Source organism: Carlito syrichta, unplaced genomic scaffold, assembly GCF_000164805.1.
Source record: "Carlito syrichta isolate Samal-C Ts95f unplaced genomic scaffold, Tarsius_syrichta-2.0.1 Scaffold313994, whole genome shotgun sequence".
Lineage (NCBI taxonomy): Eukaryota > Metazoa > Chordata > Mammalia > Primates > Tarsiidae > Carlito > Carlito syrichta.
The window spans coordinates 266,157-290,602 of NW_007258090.1; the positions used below are offsets into that span (position 1 = coordinate 266,157).

Sequence of the window (24,446 nt, forward strand, 5' to 3'; positions counted from 1 at the left end):
TAAGCAAAGGTTCTTCAATGAACCCATGATGGGACTAGATCAAATGCAATAACCAGCAGTGGTTTTGCAATGGCCCCGTCCACTGGGGCCAGGCACACACCAGTGCCAGGGAGGGCAACTGGCTGGTGAGCATGGACAACCTGCGGGTGGAGCACAGGCGGTGGGAAGGGCAGGCTGCTTCAGTCTTATTTGTCAGCAAGCCACTTCCCCAGGAAGGGGCTTTCCCTTCAGAGGGGGCTACACGCCTGTTCTGAGTAGTCTGGAAACAGATGTGCATAGTTAGAAATGGGGACCTTTCACTGTAAATACTGCTCACGTGTTCCTGGACTGACTTTAGTATGTGCAGAGCCTCTTCTCAAATATCTAAATCCCCTCTGTTGGGTGCTACAGAACAGATGTTACCCTGCATCCTATTACATTAATTTATAAACTTTACATATGCTGAGTTATAGACCCTGAGCTGTTGCATGTGCTCAGCTGTTATGTTCCAAAGAGTACATTTTTATGGCTTTGTGGGAATTGTGCTGCTCTACTTTTGCCTGTGTTATTCTGATTTCTTTTCTCATCGGCATGCAGCCTTGTCCCAGAACATAAAAGCTTGAAGAAGGGATCCTAGCAGCCCACCAATCCCCTTCTGGATCGAGGTGGTAAGTCTTAGCGAGGGGTGATCATTTCTCTGAATATATCCAATTCAGTGACTAGCTCAAGGCCCAAGCTCCTTCTAACTTCTGATCATTTGGACAGTCTTTGTTTCTCAAAACTTGATTTTTAAATAATATCATAGCTTTTATTATACCCTGTGAAACAGCACACTTTAAAAAGTTTCATCGTTTTATATACTCTATTATTAAAAAAACAATTTTTATGGCTCACGCCTATAATTCCAGTACTTTGGGAGACCACGTTGAGAGGATTGTCTGAGCCCACAATTTCGAGATCAGCCTGGGCAACTTGGCGAGACCTCATCTCTACAATAAATCAAAAAATTAGTTGGGCATGGTCGCACATGCCTGTATTTCCAGCTGCTTGGAAGACTGAGGTGGCAGGATCGCCAGAGCCCAGCAGGTCGTCCCTGGGTTGGTCATGAGCATGCCACTGCACTCCAGCTGGGGTGAGAGAGTGAGACTCTGATTTAAAAAAAAAAAATTTTATTTCTCCCATCGGAGTGGTACATTTGTTATACCAGATGATCTTACTCTGACATGTCATCGTCATGAAGAGTCCATAATTTACATCAGTATTCACTTTTGGTTTTGTTCATTCTATGAGTCTAGACAAACGTGTAATGACGTATCCACCATTGTAGTGTCACACAGATTATTTTCACGACCCTAAAATCCTCTGAGCTCCACCTGTGTTTGTATCTGCATCCCTCCACCCCCTCAACCCATGGCTACCACTGAACTTTTTGTTTTCTCCTTAATTTTGCCTTGCTGAAGACTTTCTTGAGGTGGCATTGTTACCCCAGGAGGTTGCATGGTAGAGGGTTACCCACCCCAGCCAAGGGGGGTTTGGTCTGGCTAGGTCTTCTCCACAAGGACCAAAGCACTTCAAACCACTCTGACACCAGAGTTCCCGTAAAGAACCAGTTGCTGTTTGTATCCATGGCAACATGGCTCCATGAACACTGCTTCTGAGGAGCAGTTGCTCTTCTTGGACACCGTTAAGTTGTTCTTTTCTGACATCCACCCCCTCCTTGCCTTGGCAAACACACCCACCCCAGGCACCAGGTATCGATAATCTGTGCCCTGGCTTTCTGGGGCCTTCCATGACTGTCCAGATACAGTTGCTCACAGCAACAGTTGGTTGTTCTGTTGACTGCTGTTCCCAGCATAGTAAACAGTGACTGGTTTATGGTGTGATCTTAACTGATCATTCTTCAGTGAAAGAACTGATGACACATTCGAATAGGTCTATCTTACGTGCTATGCTTTCTGCTCTTTGGCACAGCACCAAAAGATCCCAGAGCTTCGAGGTCTCCTCTTGGGTTTTCTCAGAAGTTTGGATACCTAGCTACCACCTGTTGAGCCAGGCTTCCTGGCCTCACCCACAGGAATTCTGAGTCAGTACAGCTGAGGCAGGCCCAATAGTCTGCATGTGAGCACAGACTCAGGTGTTTCTGACACCAGTGATCCAGGGACTGCTACATGAAACTGTCTTCATGGAAGGAGCAAGTGGGACTGTGTGATTTAGGGGCAGTGGGTGTCATCTATACTTATCTGTGTACAGTGACTTTAGGGCATTCCTGGGCCACGTGGGGACATGCTCATGATTTGGGGAAATGAATGAGTCACAATACTAAACTCTTAAGACTTGAGTCCTAGTTCTGCTAGTTGCTGATTTCTTGAACCTGAACAAGTCATCTGCCTCCCCTGAGACTGTGAAATTAGGGTATTCAAACACATGAAGGTCCCTTTCTGTACTTAACAACCCATGCATTTAGGAATCCAGGAAATTTCCATGCTGGTAACTGCAGTTATAGCCCCTTATTTTCAATCGGTCAAGAAGGGGTCAAAAAAGGTATCAGGGTTGTGTCCTCTGCTGTACTTAGCAGCTATCCTAAGAGAATCCATCCCTGTTTTCCCCAGCCACAGCCAACATTTCCACATGGCCACCATCACCTCAGCCATTTGTAAGTAAGGGTTCTCCTCCTAAAAATGGGAAGCAGATGCCCATACCAGGCCTTTCTTTCTCACTGCCCTCCTCACAAAGGCTCAACTTTGCTGGGTTACTCACTTCCAAGACTCACTCAATTCCAAGACTCACTTCTTTTCATTCTATGTTATTTTATATTGACCAGTGCTATGTAAACGGCTTCAGACCGGGGGTCAAAATTGCTAGGTTCTACTTCTAGCTCTGAAACAAAGGAGATGTATGACTGTTGACAAGTTACATGATCTGACTTGGTCATCCATGTACAGAATAGGGTCTTTGTGTACATTCTTGGTTTTTAACCTGGAGTCCAAGTCAGGATATTTTGTGCAAAATGTATATTATGAGGTCCTGACCTTGGAGGCTTGACTCAGTTGGCCTAGGGAAAGGCCCAGATATAAGACATTTGGGGAGAAAATCACTTCACAGGAGAGCCCAACCTTAAATGATCATCAAAGACTCTCCTGTTCCTCAGTTAACACTGTCCCTAGCTAATTCATGCTCTGATGTTCACCTACTAACAATTTACCCTGTGGCATCAAACTAGTCTCCAATTTGCAATTACTTTAAACATTCCTTTACATTTATGTTTTGTTTATGGGGTTTATCCTACAATAATAGATCCTGCCAGCAGTACTTTAAATGCATATGTTTCACTGCTAATAGGAAAGACCACATCTAGGATAAGAAAATGCTCTCGAGGGGCTTAGCACAGAGGCAGCCCTTGTATTGCAAGCATTTGCAAAGCTATAATCAGGTATTCTGGATGTGGTTTAAATCACCTGAGAACATTCCCTGAACACTAGTATTTGCTTAGAGTGACAACTTTTTTGAGTAGCTCTTTTAGTTAAGTTTGCATCTAAATAGTGTTGTCTGAATCTCAAGAGGAAGTCAGGAGTTATGCCTTGCTTCCTGGTCATACGAATGGCTTATGAGAAAGACATTGTGTTTTACTAATATCCTTTGATATATATTATTATGACTTTCTCACAATATTATTGTTGGTTTTGATTAAACTTATTGTTGTAGCAATATTAATAGCTACAATATTCTGAGTATCTGCTATATGCCAAATATTCTTATAAATGCTTTACATGCATTGCCTTATAAAAATACTTTGAAGTAGTTCCTTTTGTCCCTACTTCACATAGAAGGGAATTAAAGACCCAAGAATTTGAGAAGCTTCGCCCAGGCAGTGGAACTTGTGAACTAGGAGATGGCTCCTGGATTGAGGTTGTAAAGGTGCAAGGAGTTCACCCTAGCTGCCATGCCAGCCTGTCCTCAGGAGCTTTGGATTCCCTGGGAATGGGAGGCACTGTGGCAGGGCTAACACTTTTTCTTTCGCAAACACCGGGAGAGTGAGTTCTATGTTTCAACCACTGAGGTTACATTTCTTTTTTTTTTTTTGAGTTGGAGTCTCACTCTGTCACCCAGACTGGAGTGCAGTGACCGCTCCTGGCCACTGCAGCCCCGACCTGCTGGGCTCCGGCAATACTTCCGCCTCAACCTTCCAAGTAGCTAGAACTACAGGTGCGCGCGCTACCACGCCCAGCTCATTTTTTGATTTATTGTAGAGATGAGGTCTCACCAAGTTGCCCATACAGGTCTCGAACCTGTGGGCTCAGGCAATCCACTCACCTCAGCCTTCCAAAGCGCGGGATTACAGACTGAGCCACCGAGCCTGGTTGAGTTTACATTTCTGAAGTGCATTTTGAGGAAGGTATTATTTTGGCTACTGGGAGGGCTGCTGTAATCGGTTCATTAGAATTCAAAAAAAAAAAAGAAGAAACAAATAAAAAATGTTAGAACTATTCTCTGCTAGCTATTTTGAAATGTATGATGGATTAATATTAACTACAGTCACCTGACTGAGCTATTGAACACCACGTCTTATTTCTTCTAACTGTATATTTATACCCATTAATTGTATGTTCTAGGCTTAAAGATAAATATTTAAGGTGATAGATATTCCAGTTATTCTGATATGATTATATGAATATATCAAATTATTGTATGTACCTTAAAATATGTAAATCTAATATAGATCAATAAAAATAAATAAAATAGCTACAGCAGAAAAAGAATGCTAGAGAAATTATGGTTACCTGATTCACCTAAACTGTCTTGCATGGAATGAATCACTGCTTTTCTTAACAAAGTTTTAGAAGAGAGAGTGACACTGAATGCTACTTTATGCTAAGGGTTATAATCCATACCTGGGGACCCACAGCCTTCCTCTGAGGCCAAGCACCACCGTCCCTTCTGTAGAGAGAAAGTCAGTCCGTTGTCGAGGCTATAAGTTAAGTGACACACACCTAATGTAGGAAGCCCAATTGGTCTTATCACAAAACACGTGCACTGCTCTTCACCAGGTGATTTCTGTAAGATTACTTTCAAGAGTTTGAACAAGGTCTGCTTCACCAGCTAAGGCGGGGCTGTGACTGTGATGACCAGCCACGTGGCACCAGGAAGGGGAAAGGTCTGTGTTGTGGGGCTCAGTTTCTTGTCCCACACACCTCTCTGCTTTTGGCTTCCTAAAGCAAAACACACTTTGAGGCTTAGCTGCTCAGTTTCAAGAACCCCAGGAGACAAACCATTGCAGTCTTTGTTCCCAGGAAGGAGAAGCAAAACAATTGCTTACTGCACACACTCTAAGCACCAGGTATTGTGTTATGGTTTTTGTCCAATTATTTCACATAAACCTTTCTAGGAAACATGAGGTAGATATCTTTATGTCCGTTTTGTAGGACTTAGAAGACTGAAGTCCATGAGTATTGAGCAATGGGTCAAATGTCACACCATGTGTGCAAAAAAAAAAAAAAAAACTGGGACTCACATTGGAGTATGAGACCCCAAGCCCAGTGTCTTTTACTTTAGGAACTACTTACTCTGTGTCCACTATATTTTTAACAGTAGGAATAAAAATATGTAAATTTGATTTGACTTTGGTCCACAACCATCAGGCTCATTTCTTGTCAAAGGTCTGGGTTCCTTGTAAAGTGGAGGGTCGATTTATGTAAAGACGATTTATGGGGTAGGTGTACAACATACTGTCTAACCTGCAGATCCATACTCCAAACACAAAGGAATGCTAGATCACATTAGGTACATTTTAAGAGAGACCATAGTCATACTTAAAAAGCACATGCAGAAAAGAAATTTACTGGAGCTAGGATAGATAACTTAATGAACTATTGGGATCAGAAATACATCTTAGGACCTGAGAATCTAACATCTGCTTGGGATTGTTCATGGAGCTTGCAGGTGCTATGTGCAATGAGCATTAGAACTGAGTCATTTTATATTGTATCTCAATAGCAACTGGCAATGCCTATCCTTTCATATCAAGGAATGCTCACCAAGCTAATGCTGGTCCTGGGCCTGGGGTGGACAGGAGTGGCTTGTGTATGGGCACCTCGATTCACTGTGTCTGTGCCATTTGGAAAATCTGAGCATGAAACTGATTGCAACCCAAAGGCCCTCAACCCAGTGAAAAAAATCTTTGTTCTAGTGAAGATTCCTGTACAACTCGGGGCATTTCTGGGACTCCAGGGGAGGAAGATTCCTGCCACAGGTGAGCCCACAGCACCTATGGGAACTCATCACTATGAGGGTGAACAGATTTTATAAAGGGAGAATTCCCCTCTACGGAGATGCAGATAATGGAGAAATTGTTCTTTGATCATTAAAAAAGCATGTTAAAGAAAAAAAGAAGGTAATATAGCTCAAATTCCAATAAAAGCACTTTTTAAAAACATAGTAAAATGAAGAATAGTGTCAGTGAAATAAAGCAAGTGGGTTGGACTAGTATGTCTTCTGTTAGCTTTGTCCTCTGGCTATAAGGACCTTTGGGACTGCATATCATTTAGCCTTGAGTCTCAAGGCCTTTGCACAATGCCTGGTATGGGGTAGGTGCACAGTACGCGTGCACCTGCCATGTGGATGGGTTGTCAATATTAGTATGAGGTACTACTTTCAGAATCTTCAGATGTGGATCATGGTTGTCATCAGATCTCGTCTTCCGTTCTAGCCAGGCACTGTGTGGACATCAGCTTAGTGTGTGAGAGAACATTGTCCATTGATAGAGAGGAAACCAGCAGGAGGGAAAGAGTGGCTCATTTCTCTTGTCTCTTGCACTGCAGTGGAAGGAGCCTGGGCTGCACTGTGGATTTTATTATGATGTCAATGGAAACATAGAGGGTCTCCTCCATGGGCTGACTGACCTGTGTGAGCTCCCTCTCTGCAGCATTCCTCTGGCCATCTCCTGTCACATCAGTCATTTATTGTGTTTGCTAGTCTTGTGCTAACGAGGATCTTTGCAAAATGACTGGTATGGTAATGATCTACGGAACTTACTGTAGATAGCAATTAAATATGGTTAATGGCCAGGTTACGCTGACACATTAAAAGGCCTACAGGCTGCGATTTATGAAGACAGTTCTGCTGCCTCCTTTGTATCTGATGCATTTCTCTGGTTTCCGCTTAGGCTGGCTAGTCTCAGAAAGAAATGATTTCCAGGCCTTCTCCTGCGCCACTCCCGTGGCCAGGCCACCTAAAATCACATTAGTAGGCATTATTGTCCTTGCTGCATCTTTTAATGACCTCAGTGTGCCTGAAGTAGCCTTTATCACTGGAAGGTCTATGTCAAAATTGTGTTGTATGGAAAAGCCATGTGCTATCAAAGGAGAAAATTTAGATTAATAATAGGAATGATTCTCATAAATGATATGATGATTTGATGACAAGAACAGATTAAATGCTGAGATCTCACTGTTTTAAACATTGTTGATTTCTGAATATAATAACCATTCAGTCTTAATACAAGGAAGAGGAGATGGCATCGAGCTGCCCAGTGGCCAGCAAGTTCTGTAGAGGAATATCTTGCTTATCCAGCAGTTTTATCTAATGTGATACCCCAGAGGAAAGGCAGAGAGCTCCCAAGAAGCCAAAACACAAACTAAGATCTTGTAAATGACATGTGAACAACTAGACAAGAGATTACCAGCCGAGCCTCGAGTGCCCCACACCACCACTGGCCAATTATTCTCATGGATACCATATTCTCCATCATTTGCACTCCTGTTAGCAATCAGAGTTGAAGGAGAGCAAAGATCTGTTTTCCATTCTTGTCCCAGACCTTTGCCAAGAAACTATGGGCTAAATATAGAAACAATACTAATAATAAAATGTGTAAAAAAAGGTCCTGAGATATTGTTGCATTTTTTCCCTCATTCGTGGCCATGAGTGTGTGCTCTTTTTGCCTTTGAGGATGGCTAATGGTTTTGTGTCATAGGGCAAAAAGCTGACATGTCCAGGCCACTAGGAGATAATTCAAACTATTATTTTTGAAAGCCTGGGTTTACCAAGAAGAATCGTGCTGGGTACCAGTAGAGGAAGCAACAAAGTTGTGAAGTTTTTCATGATGATAGATAAGATCAGACAGATAGTGGGGATGCAGAGGACATCTCTCAGGGCCAGAAATAGAATGACTTCTTGTTGTTCATGCTGTTGCAATTGCTGTTCAGTGAGTCACTGGGACAAGTAAGCCCCTCCACACACACACAGAGGTCATGGAAAGTGTGAGGGCACTGGACATGGAACACCATACCCTTGGGGACAGTGATGAAGCGTCCCTATGCCCAAATTAAGCTCAGACAGCATGCCTGCAAGGGACAGAGAAAGTATCTGTGGAAACTCTTGGAGTCATAAGACAGAGAACTCTTCTTTGGCTGTTTGAACTATACAGAATCTTCTGGAATTTTGTTCAAGTCCAGGAGGAATGGTTCAAAGATGATTGATATTAATTTGCAGCCTGTAGGTTGAAGTGACATGAGGATCGGATCTTAATTACCTGGGATAAATGATAGCATATCATAGTTCTTTTGCATGCTAAATTTCTTTAGAATTTGCCTTTGAGATGAATTTCCCTGAAGAGGGAAGGATGTGGAAGCTGATGCTAAGGCCTAATCTGTACATCTGAATTTTTTTTTTTTTTTTTTGTTGGAGTCTCACTCCGTTGCCCAGACTGGAGTGCAGTGGCATGCTCACGGCCACCGCAGCCTTGACCTGCTGGGCTCCGGTGATCCTTCCACCTCAGCCTTCCAAGTAGCCAGAACTGCAGGCACGCACTACTGCGCCCAGCTAATTTTTGATTTATTGTAGAGATGAAGTCTCTCCAAGTGGCTCGGGTGGGTCTTGAACCTGTGGCCTCAGGCAATTCACTCACCTCAGCCTCCCAAAGCCCTGGGATTACAGGCTGAGTCACCGAGCCCGGCCACGTTTGACTTTTTAAGAAACCAATGCTTTCATTTGAAGTATGAATGGTACCCAGGGTTTGTTTCCAGAATGTACAGGGTCCACAGTGGCCACAGGGACAAACCTACTGCCTTTGTGGAAATCTAGGGCGTTTTCTATGGTTGAGATTGCTGGGCTAAGAATTGAGATTTGAGTCTTAACTAGGGCAACCTACTGGGAACTTGAATAAATGGTCAGGGTCTGAAGCCAAGAAAAGAGTTAGTTGATGGTATGTCATAGGACTCCACTTTTAGGGCATTTATGTACTCAAAGATACCTTATCTTTGATGGTCATGATTCAAAGAAAGATTGAATAATTTAAAACAGGTTTTAGGGCACTCTGATGATCAGCAAAAGGTGCGAGTCATCTATCTGAATACCCATGGGGAGGTGGCAGATGGTTCGGCATTGTTTTGAGAGCAGAAACGTGGCATGGATATAAAGACTGGCCAGGGAGATGTGAAATGAGGCATGACTTAAACCTCTACAGAATGGGTAAGGCCAGGGCAAAGCTGGGCCATCCTCCACCCTAAGTTCAGCACAACTGAATTTAAACTTTTTGCAAATATTTCCAACCGGTGGTGATATTGAAGGGCGAGGATGAGGAGAAAATGATGACTCATCATCAAAAACAGAAGCAAGAGATTCAGATAAGAGATTATAACTTGACTTTACTAGCTGTGGCAGGCAAGGACCCATCATGGTAGTGAAGAGTTCCAGAATCTTTGAGAGAAACAAGCATAGGCATCCTTCAGCACGTCCCTGAGAGTCACTTGCTGCGGAAAGATGACCTGTAACTGAAAGCATATTGCAGACCTCTTATCCTGCATCCTTGTGTTGGCCTACCACATAACTACGAGGGTTACTTGGAGAGGAGACTCCAGCCTAAGGTCAATAGAGATATCTGCTGCTTTTCTGACATTATAAGAGACAGCATTTCAGAGACAAGCTCCAAGAGCTTTGGAAAGTAGAACATTCACCCCCAACACACAATTTATAAGGTGGGGGGGTTGAAAGTGGGTGGTTTGGCAAGGGAAATTTGGTATTTTATAACAAACCAAATCAAAAATGAAGATTCATAAGTAGTAATCTGATGCCTAGGGAATTATTGGGTGAGTTTTGGGAAATGAGAAGAGTATTAGAGAGATGAGCCCCCTGGGAGTTCCCAAGAAAGTAAATTTGTCCATCTGACAGCAAGGATCAGGAATTTGTTGACAATTAGGCCCAAGTGTTCCCTGAATGTCAAATTGGGGAAGAGAATGCCCCAAGGTGGAAGATGTTCTTGACCCAATCACAGTTACCGTCTCCAGCCTCAGGGCTATCCAACAAGTCTGCCCACAGAGATCTATGGGCATTGCAGTGGTGGATGTGTTATAAATAACTTTCCAGTTTGATTGGATTTCAGACATGGAGAAGAGAGGAGAGAAAGATCTGGGTGATCTGCCTCTTTGAACACCACATGTGAGAAAGCTGCACACATTACCTCTGCTCACGTCCTATAAGCTGTGACTTAGACAAGTGACCACATCTAACTGCAAGGTATGGCTTTACTCTGATGGCCACTTGTTGAGTTCTACCATTGCAAGAAATGAAGTGCAGATATTGGGAATCACTAGCAGTTTACACTATTAACACAGTCCAGAAGAGAAATTGAGTTAAAATAAAAACTAGAATAAATATTAGGTTGGTGCAAAACTAACTGCAATTTCGGACCCTGAATTTTAGATAATTATAACTAGGCTCAAACACATCTTTATTAATCAAATAAGGAACCATTGCGATCAACAACATTTTTGCCTATGAGAAATAAGTTTATTTCTGTAGCATAAAAATTCATGCTTCAGGATTTGATGAACTCATGGAAAGCATTTTCTGCATCCTGTCAGTTGTAGAAGCATTGTCCCTGCAAAAAATTGTTGAGATGCTTGAAGAAGTGGTAGTCGGTTGACTAGAGGTCAGGTGAATATGGCAGATTCAAAACTCCGTATCCCAATTCCTTCAACTTTTGAAGCATTGGTTGTGTGCAACACATGGTCAGGCATTGTCATGGAGAAGAATTGGGCCCTTTCTGTTGACCAATGCCAGCTGCAGGCATTGCAGTTTTTGATGCATCTCGTTGATTTGCTGAGCATATGTCTCAGATGTAATGGTTTTGCTGGGATTCAGAAAGCTGTAGTGCATCAGACGGACAGCAGACCACTAAACAGTGACCATGACCTTTTTATGGTGCAAGATTGGCTTTGGGAAGTGCTTTGGAGCTTCTCTGTGGTCCAACCACTGAGCTGGCCATTGCTGCTTGTCATATACTATCCACTTTTTGTTGTACATCAGAATCCAATTGAGAAATGGTCCATTGCTGTTGTGTAGAATAAGAAAAGACAACATCTCAAACTATTATTATTATTATTTTGGTCAACTCCTGAGGTACCCACTTATGGAGCTTTTTCACCTTTCCTATTTGCTTCAAATGCTGAATGATCATAGAGTGGATCGGCTTCTGCCAGCCGGTATGCTTTTCATCGCCAAGGCTCTCCTTTGCAAAACTTCTTGAACCACCACTGTACTGTAAGTTCATTAGCACTTCCTGGGTCAAATGCGTTGTTGATGTTGCAAGTTTTCTCTGCTGCTTTACGACTCATTTTGGACTCAAATAAGAAAATTGCTCTAATTTGCTTTTTGTCTAACATCATTCCCATAGTTTAAAATAAGTATAAACAAATAGCCAGTAATAAGTCATTAGCAAAAAAAATAAAATGAGAAATGCACAGTAAAATGATTTATTATATGACCACATTTATTTAAGAATGTATTCCAATATCAAATGGCAAATATCAACAATGCAAAAACCAAAATTACCTTCATACGAACCTAACAAAATAAGAAGAGAGGAGGCTGCTGAGAACACCATATTACTTGAGTGGGACTTTAAATGATATCTTTGCTAATTTTTACAGTAGCTATTCAGGTTGCCTGCTTCTTTAAGCTAATTTTTTTCTTATTGTAGAAGCAATAATTACTCATTATATTTTGCTTAGGAAAAAAATTTAAAAGTGTGAAAAATCAAACAGAATTCATCATCACAATACCAAGAGGTAACTACCACTTTTATGTTGGTATACATTCTTCCCATATCTTCTACAGATATACATGAACACATAGACATTCATGCTTATGATAGAATCAGACTGTATATACTTATACAGTCTAAAAAATGTTATGACTGAATTTTCTTTTCATTTAAATAATTTGATCACTATCTTTATTCCTGGCTGTATTCTAAGAATTCTCTCTTTCTCTGATAGAGTCTAATCAAGGAAAGAGAGAGAGGAAAGCAGATGATTGTGCATGTTTTCCTGGTGTGCATTTGGGAAGAGAAGGATAGCCTTAAAAAGGGTTAAAGAATAAAGTATGGAAATCACTTACACATGCAGGTTTGGACTTTGTTTTGGTTTTTTTTGAGTTGGAGTCTCACTCTGTCATCCAGACTGGAGTGCAGTGGCCGCTCCTGGCCACCGCAGCCTTGACCTGCTGGGCTCCGGCGATCCTTCTGCCTCAGCCTTCCGAGTAGCTGGAATTACAGGCATGCGCTACCACGCCTGGCTGATTTTTTGATTTATTGTAGAGATGAGGTCTCACTGCCCAGGCGGGTCTCGAATTCAGGCAATTCACTCACCTCAGCCTCCCAAAGGCGCAGGATTACAGGCTGAGCCACTGAGCCCGGCTAGGTTTGGATTTTGTAAGCCAGCCCTGCCTGCCTGCTCTGCTTCCATTCACTCAGGCCCGGCTGGGGATTTCTGATTTTCCTGTAGGTAGAGGTAGCAATCATTTTGTGAGGGAGGAAAGGTGAAGAATAAAAGCACATCTCAATTGCCTAGCATTCTGTTTATAGGTACAGGTATGGATGAAAAGAAACCCTCGGCATACCCATTGTGATCATCAAGTCTAGCAGCCTGCAGTGCATATTCCAAGTCAGCTGAAATGATTTTACCTGGGTCACACCACTGCTGTTTTAGGGTACCTCATCCATGTCCAAACCTGCTATGGCCCATCTAAGATTTGCAGGGCCATCTGGAGGGCACGGCACAGACTTTTTGTGTGGGCTTCAATTTAAATTGGTGATAGATTACATTTCTCAAGGTCAGCTTCTCCTTGGGTCATAGGTTAGTTTAGTACCTAGAAGTATGTGTGCGTGTGTCAGTGAGTGGGAGAGGGGAAGAGGAGAGGAGACCCAGTTATATAAGCATGTTGTTTATTCCCAAGTCTGTGCTAGTTAGGAACACAATCCCTAGAATTTCAGTGGGAATTAACATTCTTCAAACACACACACTCCTTCTTCCTGACATGATAGATAGCAGGCGTGACCTGATGCCCAGACGGTCAGACTGTATTGAGGAATCAATCTTGGGCTCTTGTTTTGCGGAATCCTCCAGGAGAGCCAGAAACAGTCTGGATCCTGGTTCATCATTTTTTTCCAGCTCAGTCTCCCTCCCCACCAGGCTCTGAACAAGGCAGGTTTCCTCTTCTTTGTTAAGGATCCAGAGGGCAGGCATGCAAGGGGATGGAGATGGAGGAGGAAGAAGCCACCCTGCCACAGAGGTCCTCACCAGCACCACCAGCAGGGTAGCCCCAGGCCCCAAGAGAGCCCCACTAGCCACCAGCAGGATATGCATGCTGTGGATAGATTTTCCAAAGGGGCCATGCATTCGGAGAAAGAGAGAGGAAGGGCCAACTAGCTCAGAAAGGAACCAACTTCACATGGAAAGTGTATACGTCTTAACAATTTCTAGACAGCAAATAACCTATTAAAACCTCACACTGAAATGCTTTAAATAGAGGCTTTCTTTCCCTGCACCATCGCAGGACTGCCGGTACAGCAGGCTTTGTTATCATCTGTGTGTTCACCGTCTTGTCTTCGCTCCTCCTGACTCAGCTGAAGGGGGATGGTGAATAATGCATCACCCAGGGAGAGGCGCTGAGATTGCAAGGCACAGCTGAATGTGAGCAGAGGGAGCCCCTCAGGTTTCCTCTCCGCATGCCTCCATCTTATCGTCATCCGGAGACCACGCTAAAATGGAGGCTAATGTAGAAATAGGGGAAGGGGAAGCTGCATGCTAGTCACAGCCCTAAGGCCGGATGTTGAGGCGTTGTCTAAAAAGAAGCACATCTTAACCTCGGAGTCTTCTTTCAGCACTTGTAACCCGGGATGGTGATGTCTCAGTGTTTGTGGGGCTAAGGCACAATGCTTATTTTATTTGTTTATTTTATTGGCTGCATAGTTTCACCTCTGTAAGTCTCAGGCATGAAACCCTTTGGGGCTGCTTTTTTGCTTCGTTTTTTTAAAGAACCGCATTGCCTTTGCTTCCTAGACTTGGATCTCCAAGTGGTAGTGTTGCTCTCTCCTCTTCAAAAATATACAGAAACATGTGGAAATGTTCTATCTTTCAGACTGAAAGCCATGTGCACCAAATTTTCACAGACCTGATCTTCACGTAGATAAAAGCGAGAAACTCAGAGGGGGGAAACATGCTATAGAAATCCTGCCTTGTATACTATAATTTAATCATCGTGTGCTGCAGAATTTCTTTGCATAAATTACAACCACAATGATAGCATCACTTTCACAAAAGGTGGCCTCTAATCGATTTGACTCTCCAAGAGCTGACTGGGTTTTTCAAAGCAGAGAAATGATGCCCTGCAGTCCTAAAGAGCTGTTGATTGCACCTGGGGCTCCGTGGCAGGCGCCCATCGGGCAGCCCATCCTGGTTGTTCGCTTATTCAGCTGATTTTCTTTTTTATCTTGACATTTGCTAACCGTTGTTTTTTATTTTCTGGGAAGAAAGGATTATTGGCAACTGGCACCACCCTCGTGTCTGGAGGAGGGACGATTGCCCCCAGAGTGAAGAAATGGTGGAGGTAACCTTTTTGTTATAAATTGTTTTCCCTGCCTCCTTCTCCTATTCCTTTTTTCCCCCCATCCCTTGGACAAACATGATTTTCAAATTCTCCACATTTTTGTGCTTTGAGGTCTTCTCAGATCTGGACGACAACAGCTCCTGAGCTGCTCTGAGCAGTTCCGGGCCCTGGCCTCCCTTTCCTCAGGCCTAAGCCCCCAGGAAGAGAGCCTTTTTCAGGACCATGGGAGCATGTTTCGAAAGCCATTCTATTGAAGTGCGGCTGTCAGCCGTGCGTGTCCGCATTGTGGTCGCCCCAGAGCGTTCTGGACAATCCCTTTGAAAGAATAGGGTTGGGAAGATTCTCAGGACAGAAGCAGCTAATTTCCATCCTTGGAGCTTTGTTTCACAAAGGACATTCGATAGAGAGAAAAAATGGTGTCTGTGGAAGCTTTGCTTCTATTTCCAAATGGGCTGACTCTGGATAGAATAGAATATTTTTACATCTTCCCAATAGAAGGATGTTTTTAGTGGCAAAATTCTCAAAGGAGAATGAGCATCACACATGTGCAATGGCATACATGTGCAATGAATGGCAGGATTATATGGTTAAAAAAAAAAGATCCAGTGTGTACAAGCCCATATTTGGTGTTTAATAAACACTAAGTGAATAAGTGAAAAATACTCAAAATTGTCATTGTCTTCAAAATAATTATTAACAGATGTAAATCTTTGCTTCCTTTTGTAATCATAGCAATATAAAGATCATATGCCTGATCATGTTATCATGGGGAAGCTGAGATATTTAGTCTTGAGGGCAAAATGATTTGTAGTCAGGATTTCTGTGTGTATATGTGCACATTTAAAATTCCCCCTTGTCACCTGACCCAGCGACTGCAAGGCCTCTGACTACACAGTGTATTTTCGGGGTGGTTATGAATAACCCTTCCATGAAATAATAGAGGGAATTATAGATAGTACAGTTTTAGATAATAAAGGTTTTCCACTGACTCTGTCTATGTGTATACATAGGAAGTTCTGAGTGAAAAAGAATAGTGAAAATGAAGACAGTTAAGAAAGGCAGAAAGTGTGCATACAACAGACATTTTCCTCTCTGCAAATCGAATTATTCCCTTGCCATACCTTCAGCCCCATCTATGATGTCAGACTCAGTGGACGGTTGAAATAACAGTTCGATAAGTCACTGGTGTAAGACTGTATGTGTCTTGCTGTGTAACCTGTATTAGGCTGCCCACATGGTTGTGCACCGTCAACAGGAAAGAGTCCGTCCCCTCCTCAACATTTCAGTAGAAAGCGTGCTGAGTGAAAATCCACCTATGGGATTCACATTAGGATTGAAAGAAAGGCTTGCGAGGTGTCCTGGCTCAATAACATTTGTCAGTTTTGTATGTCCATTTCCCATACTTGATACTTCAACCCCAGCATTCCTTAGATTAAGCAAGAAAAATCTATCGAAATGATTCTGTGAGAGTTCTCTTTTGTTAGTAAATAAATCCCATCCCTGGATTAGCTCCTTGATATTAGGGAAGTGATTACCGCTGGCTTTGGAGCCAGGCAGGTCTGAATGCTCCTTCTAATTCCTCTCTCTGCTTTGTGTATGATCTTTTTCCAGCTACTGTGCTACTTCATTCTTTGTGAGAGCTTCTTTATCTACAGAGTGGGGGCAATAACACCTACCTCACTGGGCTGTTGTAGGGACTGTTGTTTATGTAGGAAAAACCTGGGGCACACAATAGAAGCTTAACAAATAGGAATTATAACCAGTCTTTTGTGTGTATATCAATGTATGTCATATCTTTAATATTTATTTAAAGCTAGTACATTCTTCTGTATTAAGAATAAAAAGGTCATAAAATGCCCAGGATGTGCTTATTTGAAACATGTGCAAAGGTTTGTAATTGATGTAAAATAAGAAGATAATAATATAAGAAGGTCTTAGCTCTGCCACTAATTAGTTATGCAGTCTTAGACAAATTGTGCCACCTCCCTAGGTCTCAGCTATAAATAGAGTTGCTTAATAAATAACTTTTGAATCGTAAATAATCCTAAATTAGGCAGCAGAATATGGGAGATACAGGGGTAGAGTCCTCTCTGATGCTTGGGTCCTGGAGGGAGGATGAGTCCAACACCACCACCTCCTTCCCTACTGGTCCCTCCAGACACAGTAGCATTTGCAGGAGGCAGTAGCATTTCTCCTGTTTCAATTTCATTTGGTCTAGAGGTCAGCCAGGGAGGTGCGATCCTGTTCCTGGATGCAACATGCCAGCACCCAGGCTCCCCTAGCAGCAAGTCTGGCTTCAGAGCCTCCTCCCCAGCCCTGTGGGTTCCCAGACAGGAAGGGGGAAGGCCCATCCTTCTGCACCGCACCACACCACACCATACCAGGCCCCTCTCCTGAAAGCCGTGGGAGCACTCTTCTGTTTCATACCCTGGCAATCAGCATTCTTCAGCATGTATCCTGGCTTTGACATAAATTCGTACTGGAGAGTCACTTCACTCCTGCCCCCAAATGTTCCTGTCCCTGCAAGGAGAGGGAAGGTCCCAAGGCCTCCTCGCCTCTTTCCAGCATCACATTGTCGCATTCTGAATCAGAGAACGAGGCCACCTGCACTGGTCAGAAGGAGAGAAGAGAAAGGAAGCCCATCATCAGGCAGAATAGTGAGCACAGGGGCAGAGGCCTCAGAAGATTCCACACAACCAGAAAAGACCAACTCCCCCATTTGTAAGGGACTTGAAAGTGCAATCCTATGGGGGAACAAAAGGAGGTCTCGTCAATGGGAGCAGGGAGGGAAAGCAGGCAGTGTCGATAGGAGTGGCTGGACCAGAGCTGACCAGAAGGCTGGGTCCCAGCAACAATTAGAGACAGGCCCCGGCAGGCAGCAGCTGAAGCCCCATTGCTAAGAGCCATTTCAATTGCACAGTCACCACAGAAGGGTCTATTGGCCCCATAGTCAGCTCTGCCGAGCCATTTGTCCACAAGGGAAATAATAGGCCAGCCTCATTGCTTTGGGCTGCAGGGAGGACAATGACGCACCGTGAAAAGAGTTAAAAAGATTCTGGGGAAGGGGAAAAGCAGGCCCACACGGTGGCAATTCAAGATCTTTTGGATGCCGTGAGCGTGTTCTTTAATTAAGCCCCTCTTCTTCAGCTCATCCTGCAGAAACGCACCTGCTTCCCATCTGCCATCCAAAACGGCGAGCACCAGAATGACTTCACACTGTTACTTTCAGAGTTTTGCTGTGGCCCACAGTGATTTTTCAAGAGAGGCAGCCACAGACTCTCTCGCTCTTTCTCTTTCTCTCTTACTCTGAAAGATTCTATAAAAACCACATTAAAAAGTGTGTGAGCCAAGCAATTCCATTTATCAAAGGAAAGAGGTCATAAATAGCGTTCATTCCAAGAATCTCAGGCGCTCACCCAGCACTGGATGCAAGGCATGAAGACTAGAGGCCCCTTAATTGATCTAGTCTTTATTTTGTCCCCCAGACTGCATCTGTACCTGAAAGCTAGAGCACACAATGTTTCCTCCACCAAAAAAACTGTATTTTCTGCAACAATATGTAACAAACAGGGCCAGTGACATGGGCTTCTGTCATTTTCTGAACACTCCACTTCTGTTTGGTGTTGTGGTGGTGGTTATTTTAGGTGGCCTGGGGCTTATGATGTTCTTCGAGCTGGTCCCATTCCCACAGGCTCATGGCAGACATGAACCATGTCCTGCCTGTCTGCCATCCTGGAAATTGTGTTGTTGCCAAAACTGTGTTAGTGCATTGCTGGAGTTCCGTCCCTCCCCCTCCTCACAGATGTTGCTGTATCTTCAGGGGAGAGGACTGGTTGTGCCGCTTCCCTCTCCTACCTGCTATTTCTAAAACGAAAGAAGGCTTCTGTGACCTCGGCCTGGCCCAGGTTCCTCCCTGACTGCTGTGGCTCAAACTATCCAAATGACAGTGGCTGACTCCCAGGGACCAATCTCTTTTTACCCCTGTGTCCTGATGGAAAAGTGCCCCATGTTATAAATAGGAAAGCTAAGGCTGTTACCGATTTGAGCAGGAGTACAGAGAAAATGCAAGTCAGAGATCCTTGCCTGGGCTGCTTCTCTTGAAAAATGACTCTGTGCCCTAAGAAGCTATAAATGGAACAGAGTGAACTGGTTCTCCCCACCAGGAAACCATCCCCTGATGTGTTCCCCCATTAGACACCTGCTACTCCAAGTCTAGTCCTCTCTCTGCATTTACTTTCCCTGTGCCTCCCCCGCACCCGCCATGCATGCCTCCCTGACACACACATGATCTCCGATCCCATCTTGCACTTGGTGCTGAGGGTAGTACCACTGCTGACTGTCTCCTTACATTGTCCTTAACGTCACCTCTCACTGTGCACTGACCTGCTTGCTCGGGAATTCTGTGGGCGCCTTCATTCTCTGATTATCTGATTATTCCATTATCAACCCACAGGTCACTAGGTCTATGGAGCTGAGCGGGCATTTTTATTATATGCTTTTAATTATTCAGATAAAAGACTCCCAGGTCCAGATTTATCACTGCTGCCTAGAGAAAAATGGAGCTAAACGTAATTTCACTTTGAAATATCTATACTTAAAAACAAAATTATGACTCAATTGAAGGTATTTGGAAAACAAATTGCAGACTGAAAAAGTCTGATCATCATTTCAGATAGATTATGAGCAGTTATGATCATTTGTTATCTATTTTGGGGACTTTGAGCTGATCATTATCTCTCCTTTGCAGATAACAAAAGGTATCCATCATTTTCCAGAGTGGAATCTAATCTGGTGACTGGGAAAAACAAACAAACAAAGAAACAAACAAGCGAAGAAGATCTGTCAGGAAAGATATGACTTTTCAAATGGCACAGAACATCTTGCCAAACAGAGGAAACGGTAGAGGCAAAACTATTCAACATTCAGGCAGAGTCAATTTTTGTTTGGGAAGAGATCTGCTCAGTTCTGTGATGAATTAAGGTTTGAAATCATGGATGTAATTTTATAAACTCATCAGGCATGCATACACACACCAGGCACATGTACACAAAAATGTGCACACGTGCTAGCACATATGCAGGGTCCAAGCAGAATTTCTCCATAGAGAAAGGACTAAATCTTACCAACTTGTGGCTCTTTCCCAGTTTTTCATTGGGTTGGGTCTCATGATTGCAGGCTGGCCTAGTCATGGTGTAGGAGCTAGAACACGCCAGACCCTTATCCCATCCCTCCACCATTCCCAGGACTGAGTAGCAGTTATAAGGTGGGCACAATATACCCATAGTCTTATTACCGCAATGACTTCCACTTTTCCTCCTTCTGTTGTGGGTGTTTCTTCTTAGAGTAACTTTTTGATTTTGTTCCTTCTTTGTCCACTTCTTAAGACTTGCCATATTTTACAATTCCTCCAATTGCCTTTCTTCACCTAACTCTATGCATTTTCTTCAATATTGTCATTGACACCTGAACAGTCAGAGTTCTCCAGGGAAAGACAACCAGTAGTATATATAGAAGTATATGAAAAGAGATTTATTATGAAGTTTAGCCCAAACAATTATGGAGGCTGTGAAATTCCACAAAATGCCATCTGCAAGCTGAACGCCCAGAAAAGCTGTGGTGTAGTTCTAGTCCAAACCCAAAAGCCTGAGAACTGGGAAAACCAATGTCCAAGGGCAGAAAAAGATATATGTCACAGGTGAAGCAGACAGCCAATTCACTCTTCCTCTGACTTTTTGTTATATTCAGGCCCTTAACAGATTAGATGATACTCACCCACTTTGGGGAGGGTAACCTGTTACTCAGTCTATACATTCAAATGTGAATCTCTTTTGGAAGCCTCCTCACAGACACACCTAGAAAGAATGCTTTACTAGCTTTCTGGGCATCCCTTAGCCAAGTCAAGTTGATATGTCAACTTCACCACCACAACACCTAAGGTGTTAATTTCCAACCATATGCTGATGATTGGGAAACATTTGCGTACAGCTCACACCTTTCTGTTGAATCCTGGACAGTTTCAAGAGCCTGCTGATCAGCCCTGCCCTGTTCTGCAGGCATTGCAACCTCTAGCTCCAATGAATAAGTACCTTTGCTCTCTTTCTATAGCTAACCTGTCCTTTACAACCTGCTTCTTCCCCATATTGCCCACCTTTAATCAATGGCATTCTCATAATTAGACCAAATTATTTTTATCATTTATTCACACACATTCACACACACACATGCACACACACCCTCATTTTCTTAATTTTCTTACTGGATACTGTTTTTTTTTATTGCTGAAATATTTCTAGAATTCCCTCTTTTCTTTCATACCCATTGCCATTGCCCAAGTTCAGACCCTCATCCGTTCTTGCCTATGTGCACCTAATCGGTTTTCTATATCCAGGTCACTCCTTACTCTCTAATCTGTCTTTTACTCTATCTCCAGACTCACTTTTCACAAGAAAAGCTATTGTTTACCAGCACTTATGGAATAAACTCTTTAGCATGGCACTGGAGACTTTTCATATGTGCTGTCAACCTCTCCATGCATCTGTGCAGACTCTTAGTCACCACTCCCCCTCTTCAACACCTGTGCCCCATCCCCAAGAGGCTGCACTTGAGTCTTTTCAACCTTGCACATGTTCCTCCACTAGGAATGCCTTTTCTCTCTTTTGCTTGGCAAAGTACATTTTCAAGGCCTCTTGAAATGCTATCTTTGCTATATGCCATATGCTATATGCTATATGTGCTGGGCAATTGGATCTTGTGACTCAAAATAAAGGGCTTATCACAGGCCCTCCCACCTGCCTGTCGCTTGGGAAGTCCTGCCCTTTCTCCTGCGCAGGCTCGAGGTAAAATGAGGTGGGTGGATGGTTCTGGAGAGCCTCTATTTGGCTACATCATAGGTTCTGTGATAAAGTCTCCTACAGCCTCTTCTTTCCCTGGCTGGGCTGAGTTGAGCAGCCTGCCAGGGGAGATGGTGTCCTTGCCATCATCAGTACCAGGCTGTGTACTTATTAGCTATGATGACACAATTAGTATCATTACCCCCATTCTTTTCAAAGCACTTTTCCATCCATTTTCTTATTCAAGGCATTAGCCTTTAATCCTCATTACACAAATGAGGAGATGAAGATTCAGAGAGTAGGTCATTTTTTAAGGCAGCAATTAAACGTGGATTCTCCTGACTAGAGCCATCTTGTGGAAGTTCTGCCTTCTTTCTTTCTCTCTCCTTTTCCCAGTCTTCTTTCCTCAAATATTCGTTACTTCTCTCTCACTCTCTGGCCACCCAACGTTTTTCCCTCTACCTCACCCCCATACCGTCTTATTTTGACTTACTCTGAAGTGCTCCAAGCTACTAAATTATGTAAACACTCAAGAGCATGAGAAAGTGACAAGCATGGAAACAATATTTTGACTGAGTTGAGTAGCAGCACCAAAGGAAAGTCTCTTTCTCTGAATTCCTAGTACCTGGTGAAGTGAAGTACCAGCTTCATTCTGACTCCTCATGTCTTTTATACACTATTAACTTTATATTTATTTTCTGCATCTTGACCAAAATAATGTATAATAGTCGCCACTGATGTTCCCTAGAGAATTGGACTGCACTCAAATACAACATCTAATTAACAGAGCTTCTTTTAAGTCATACACTCAAATGCAAAATAATATCTTGCAAAGGTTATCAAACTTTAGTGGGAAAGGGTCATCTTTGAAGGTTTTTGAAAAATGTACCTGGCTTCATCTCTAGAGGTGGTCATTGAGTAGGTGTTAGGAGTATTTCTGGAGTATTAAGTAATTCTTAATGGAGAGTGGCAGGAATCTCATTTTGAAAGTCACTAGCAGAAAAATTGGCTTTGGATTTAAACAGAGCTGGGTTCAGACCCTTTTCATACATGAAATTTAGAACTTTGAAAAATTGCTCCATTTTATTTTGACATTCAATTTTTTCTCTTGGAAAACAAACCAAAACAAAACCTATGTCAAGATTTGTTGCCAGAGTTCAATAAAATCAATTAAGTTAATTCATTAAATAAATGTAACCATCATATGCTGGTGTTCATATAAACAAAAGATTGCTTGTTTCACATGACAGTAAATAGTTTGTAAAAGCATAATGATACATAAATGACAATATCATAATCCATTGGGAAATTGGTTGGCTGTTTAGTTTGAGAAACACATGTATCAATGTATTCGTATCATTAAAACTTTTGCGGAGATCCCCATAGAAAATAATTCCAACAATTTCTTTTTATTTCAATTTCTGATGGGGTAAAATGTATCTGGAAAATGCTGCTTCTAGTACCTCTTAGATATTCTAGATGCACCACTACAAACTTTGTTTACATACGTGGCTGAGTTCACAAAAAGGAAGGAACTCTTCAGCAGGCAGAATGAAGAACAAAATGTTACCAGACACTAGGCTGGCATGAGAGTGCAGGCAGCAGAGATATTTTTCCAATTTGTAAATCAAGGGACTTGGGTATAGTGATCACAGGAAACAGAAGTTGAGCTTTTGAATCTACTTGAGTCAGAAATCAAAACTTACTTTCCTCTCTTGCTCCACCTATGCCAAAAAGCTATGCCCTGAATGTGTTATCCCTTCACCAAAAAGTATTCTGGGAAAAAATCTCCCAGCTTAGGAATCCTAGGCTGTGTCTGCATGGTGGAATTTAAATAAATGAGGAGGCTGGGAACATCTGTAATCATGGACCTAACTTCTTATGAAGGGTTAGTGTTGAAGCGGAGACAATCAAGACTGTGAAGCACCAGCACACATGGCAGAAGCAAATGTAAAACCACTCTCAAAAAATTAATTCCACCAAAGAAGAGCTGGGCATCTTCAAATTCACAATTCATGGGCACAAGTATGTTTAAAAAGTTTAAAGACCTTTTTAAATGAAGTCATTAGAGATGATAAAGAATGCCTTAAAAATACCAGCTAGGTTTTGAAAAAATAATATGGACTCCTAAAAAAGAAAAAACATAATCATTGAAATTAAGAAAATTTGGATGACATAAACAGCATGTATGATGCACATGAAAAGACAATTCGTGGATAGTAAGATAGATTTGAATAATTTATCCCATGTAGAACAATAAGCAATAAAGAGATGTAACCTCATAGGTTATCTCTAATGGGAAACCTACTTCCAAAGAAAAAAAAATAGGAAAAAATAGAAGAGAGGCGGTATTTACAGAAATAATAAATAAAAGTGCTCTCACACCCACAACTTATGAAAGACTAGAGTCTGGACTAAGGAATTTCAACAAGTCCTAAAAAGTTTAAATCAAAATGAATCCATGCCCAAACTCATTATGGTGAAGTTGCATACTATCAAAGACAAAGACATGATTTTAAGAGAAACCAAAGAAACCACTTACAAAGAAGAAAACAGTCTGATAGTAAACTCAACAATGATCAGAGAAGCTGGTGTTTGGCAAGAAAAACCTGCATAGGCCACCTTGACTAACTGAATTAAAGTTACCAGCCACCACTACCAGTTGACAGCAGAAACTTCATCATGGAAATTGACAATACATAAGAAGTTGCTCGTGGAACCCATATGAAGAAAAGACAACACTGAACCTGACTCCTT

At 42.6% G+C, this 24,446-nt stretch overlaps 1 long non-coding RNA gene across 1 annotated transcript in view; it reads left to right on the forward strand.

Annotated features, from left to right (window-relative positions):
- The first annotated feature begins 589 nt into the window (after positions 1-589).
- LOC110596761 overlaps positions 590-24,446 on the forward strand; it is a 317,869-nt gene continuing 294,012 nt past the window's right edge. Inside the window, exon 1 of the long non-coding RNA XR_002482697.1 lies at positions 590-647. This is a non-coding gene — a long non-coding RNA (uncharacterized LOC110596761). The remainder of the gene's footprint in view (positions 648-24,446) is intronic.